Here is a 5210-nt window from a genome sequence, read left to right as displayed (position 1 = left end):
TGTCTAAGTTACCATTACGTAGTCTAGTGGCTAGCAAGACCCTCGTACCTGCTCTCTATGGAACACACGTGGGATCAGGGACCAACTTGAAACATCAACTCCGTCCCAGTGGCAGAATTCAGCATGTCGAGGACCAGTTACAACATTTGTGGGCCAGCTTGCCTCAGGAGAGGACACAACGGTTTTGTGACACCCTTCCCAACCAATTCAGTGCTTGCATCATTGTCAGAAGGGATGTAACGTCATTCTGATAAGTGAGCTATCAAATATGATTAAAGGAAACATGGATCCGGAGTGGAAACCATTGAGTCCATAGAAGCAAATACAATATCAAATTCTATTTCTCAAAAAAAATTATTGCGTGCGCGCTAGCAGTAAGTACTCTGGACCATGTAAAAGTGAAACAGCAAATGTCTCAAAGAAAATAGGTCATTAATAGTTTTAAAACTTTACATCCTGTACAAATACACATATATTAATTGGTTGATTAAACGATTCTCATAAAGAATGCCAAAATAATCAGTTACTAAATGGGACCAAGACTGTTTCAATAAATCTCTGCACAGATTCAGTATTTTCAACATCCAAAGCCTAATCTTTACGTTAGCAATGTAACAATCGCAAACATTATTTAAAATATTATCCACACGAAGACCGCCAAGGGAAGTTAAGTCGCAAACTGCTCAGAGCCATTTGAACCATTTTGAAAGTAATGCTGTGCATTTAATTATGCTAGTGGCGAGCCTCTTGCCTTTCGGAAAGTTGAGCACTGATTACGCCAACGAACAGAACCTTTGACGGCACAATAGGTAACGCGTAATTAAATTGATTACCGGCAAACAGCTCGCCTTACAACTACCATTAACTTTCATTCTTTGACCTAGCGAAGTGGATTCGCATTCGAGAGGACGACGGTTGAAACCGGCGTCCGGCCTTCCTGATTTAGGTTTCCCGTGATTTCCCTAAATCGCTTCAGGCAAATGCCGGACTGGTTCCTTTGAAAGGGCACAGCCGACTTCCTTGCCTATCCTTCCCTAATCCGATGCGACCGCTGACCTCACTGATGGATCCCCTCCACCAGATCAACCAAACAACCAGCTTTCTTCGAGAAAGCCAACACAGTTCTCAGTGACATGGCGGAAAACGCTGCCTCTTTAACAAATTAAGGAACAACGCCAATGAATGGACGTCGTGAAAGAAACGTCGTTCCACGTCTAAACCATTAATAAGCCAGAAAAGTTTGTAACAACAGCACACCTTAACTACTGGCAGGGATGGAACGACAGCAAAGTCAAGTAGGATAACGGCTCACAATCGCATATCACTGCTCACCAGCTACCACAATGTCAAGAAATTTGGAGCACAATTTAGAAAGTATGCTCACCGTTTCTAAAATTTCTAAGAACGAAGTCCATATGTGATGAAGCACCCGTAAGTCAGCAAGAGGGAACAGACAGGTACACATTCTTGCTCGATCGCGCCCAGATATCACCGTCGGCGACAATCCTTGTGTGTTCCTCTGGCATGGCTTCCCCATACGTCGAACAGCGAGCCACGCTTCACTCGTTGCCCTGTGCTAACCGCGGACGTCACGTGGAGCCCCTCCACTAACGTCCTACTCTCCCCGTCCTACTCTAGCGCATACACCGGCTCTTAAATTTCCAGACTGTCACGGAATCCGAGCAGTTAGTCCACGAACCCAAGCGAATTGGTTGCGAAAACACACTTGACCTCTTAGCCACAAACAATCCAGATCTAATAGAGAGCATCATGACTGATACAGGAATTAGTGATCACAAGGTCGTTGCATCCAAATCCACCAGAAACAAACGCAAAACAATTTTATTTAAAAAAGCGGATAAAGTGTCACTAGAAGCCTTCCTAAGAGACAATCTCCATTCCTTCCGAACTGACTATGCAAATGTAGACGAGATGTGGCTCAAATTCAAAGATATAGTAGCAACAGCAATTGAGAGATTCATACCTCATAAACTGGAAAAAGATGGAACTGATCCCCCATGGTACACAAAACAGTTCCGAAGGCTGTTGCAGAGGCAACGGAAAAAGCATGCGAAGTTCAGAAGAACGCGAAATACCGAAGATTGGCTAAAATTTACAGACGCGCGAAATTTGGTACGGACTTCAATGCGAGATGGCTTTAATAGGTTCCACAACGAAACATTGTCTCGAAATTTGGTAGAAAATCCGAAGAAATTCTGGTCGTATGTAAAGTACACAAGCGGCGAGACGCAGTCAATACCTTCGCTGCGCAGTGCCGGTGGTACTGTTACAGACGACTGTGCCGCTAAAGCGGAGTTATTGAACGCAGTTTTCCGAAATTCCTTCACCAGGGAAGACGAATGGAATATTCCAGAATTTGAAACATGAACAGCTGCTAGCACGAGTTTCTTAGAAGTAGATACCTTAGGAGTTGCGAAGCAACTCAAATCGCTTGATAAGGGCAAGTCTTCAGGTCTAGATTGTATACCGATTAGGTTCCTTTCAGATTACGCTGATACTTTTGTGGCGGCGTTCGTAGCGACAAGCAATTCGCTGTAGAAACGGCTTGCGAAGTCACCGCCACACTTTTAATAGCGGGCCGACCGGTCCGCTGGAACAGTGAACAGAAAGATGAAAACCCAAACACTCTGATTAAATAAAAGTCGGTTCTTATCTTTATTAACGAAGATACAGAAACAGTAGTGAACTCCGTGTCTCCAGTGATCTGTCTAGTTCGAGTCGGAGCGGCTAGGTCAGCGTCGGCTGACGACAAACAACACCTCTGCTGCGATGAACACACAACTGACTAGCAAGTACACAATTCGGTGGCGAGTATACAACTGAGCGGCGAATACAGAACTGTCCTAGCGCTCGCGACTCCAGCGCTTAAGAAGCCAGAAGCCAGCAGTGGCGCGCGCAGACTTGCGGCGATTTCCTGTCTCGCTGGCGCTGCTTATGCGGACGGCGTCCGCACTTTGATGATGCCAACCTTTTGGCAGCGGGCTCGGGTGGCATTACTGGCTAGGATATAACAGATACAATAGCTCCCTACTTAGCAATCATATACAACCGCTCGCTCACCGATAGATTTGTACCTACAGATTGGAAAATTGCGCAGGTCGCACCAGAGCTTAAGAAGGGTAGTAGGAGTAATCCATCGAACTACAGACCTATATCATTGACGTCGGTTTGCTGTAGGGTTTTGGAGCACATACTGTATTCAAACATTATGAATCACCTCGAAGGCAACGCTCTATTGATACGTAATCAGCATGGCTTCAGAAAACATCGTTCTTGTGCAACGCAGCTAGCTCTTTATTCGCACGAAGTAATGGCCGCTATCGACAGGGGATCTCAAGTTGATTCCGTATTTCTAGATTTCCGGAAAGCTTTTGACACCGTTCCTCACAAGCGACTTCTAATCAAGCTGCGGGCCTACGGGGTATTGTCTCAGTTGTGCGACTGGATTCGTGATTTCCTGTCGGGAAGGTCGCAGTTCGTAGTATAAAACTGAAGTGATATCATGTGTTCCCCAGGGAATCGTCCTGGGACCTCTGCTGTTCCTGATCTATATAAATGATCTGGGTGACAATCTGAGCAGTTCTCTTAGGTTGTTCGCAGATGATGCTGTAATTTACCGTCTAGTAAGGTCATCCGAAGACCAGCATCAGATGCAAAGCGATTTAGAAAAGATTGCTGTATGGTGTGTCAGGTGGCAGTTGACGCTAAATAACGAAAAGTGTGAGGTGATCCACATGAGTTACAAAAGAAATCCGTTGGAATTCGATTACTCGATAAATAGTACAATTCTCGAGGCTGTCAATTCAACTAAGTACCTGGGTGTAAAAATTACAAACAACTTCGGTTGGAAAGACCACATAGATAATATTGTGGGGAAGGCGAGCCAAAGGTTGCATTTCATTGGCAAGACACTTAGAAGATGCAACAAGTCCACTAAAGAGACAGCTTACACTACACTCGTTCGTCCTCTGTTAGAATATTGGTGCGCGGTGTGGGATCCTCACCAGGTGGGATTGACGGAGGACATCGAAAGGGTGCAAAAAAGGGCAGCTCGTTTTGTATTATCACGTAATAGGGGAGAGAGTGTGGCAGATATGATACGCGAGTTGGGATGGAAGTGATTAAAGCAAAGACTTTTTCGTCGCGGCGAGATCTATTTTCGAAATTTCAGTCACCAACTTTCTCTTCCGAATGCGAAAATATTTTGTTGAGCCCAATCTACATAGGTAGGAATGATCATCAAAATAAAATAAGAGAAATCAGAGCTCGAACAGAAAGGTTTAGGTGTTCGTTTTTCCCGCGTGCTGTTCGGGAGTGGAGTGGTAGAGAGATAGTATGATTGTGGTTCGATGAACCCTCTGCCAAGCACTCAAAAATGTGAATTGCAGAGTAATCATGTAGATGTAGATGTAGGCACTTTGATTGCGAGTGTCGATACAGCGGTCTCGAGCTAATACTGCCAAATTTGTAATATATATGCCATATGATAAATAAATGATGGGGACAATAAAGTACGATGAATAACCTGTTCCCCAGAAACAAACCAAGTACCTCCATAGCCTGCGCTGGAGTACTGGTTATTATTCGTGTTTCACTGCCTTTGTTAACACTTATCGATAAAACAAATATCACAACTAGACCAATTTGGGATAGCTCAGTCAGATGGGCGCGTAAAATTCGGATTTAAAAAAGATTTTATTTGTAAGGGAAGCAACATGACGCTCTCTGTCGACAATGGGCGTTGCGTGAAGGACATGATGAGCAGTATTTTTTTACTCCAGCTACACACTGCAAGAAAAAAAAAATCTGCAGAAGTGTCAGAGAAAATGCTCCCGATTACTCTTAGGAGGGACACCCCGAATATACAGAGTGATTCAGCTAACGTGTTCACCTTAAATACTGCTGGAATAGGTTAGGATATCGTAATTGCGTTTTCACCCAAATGAACTGTTAGGAAGTCCTCACTAAACGATGTATAGTCTCTTTCGTTGATATATTTATTACAGACTTCATTAATTTCACTTTTTCAAGTGGAAATACAGTAATTTCTGCTGCTAGTATTTTAGATCTAGAAGACGGGAATGGATGGCTTTCTGGTGCTGAAGTTCGTTTTTACACATAACTGCCGCATCAAGCTGATTGAGCGGTCGAAACAGAAGCAGCTAAGAGAATCTCCTTACGAAAGTGGA

This window comes from Schistocerca piceifrons, chromosome 1, assembly GCF_021461385.2.
Source record: "Schistocerca piceifrons isolate TAMUIC-IGC-003096 chromosome 1, iqSchPice1.1, whole genome shotgun sequence".
NCBI lineage: Eukaryota > Metazoa > Arthropoda > Insecta > Orthoptera > Acrididae > Schistocerca > Schistocerca piceifrons.
This window is presented reverse-complemented; position numbering follows the sequence as displayed.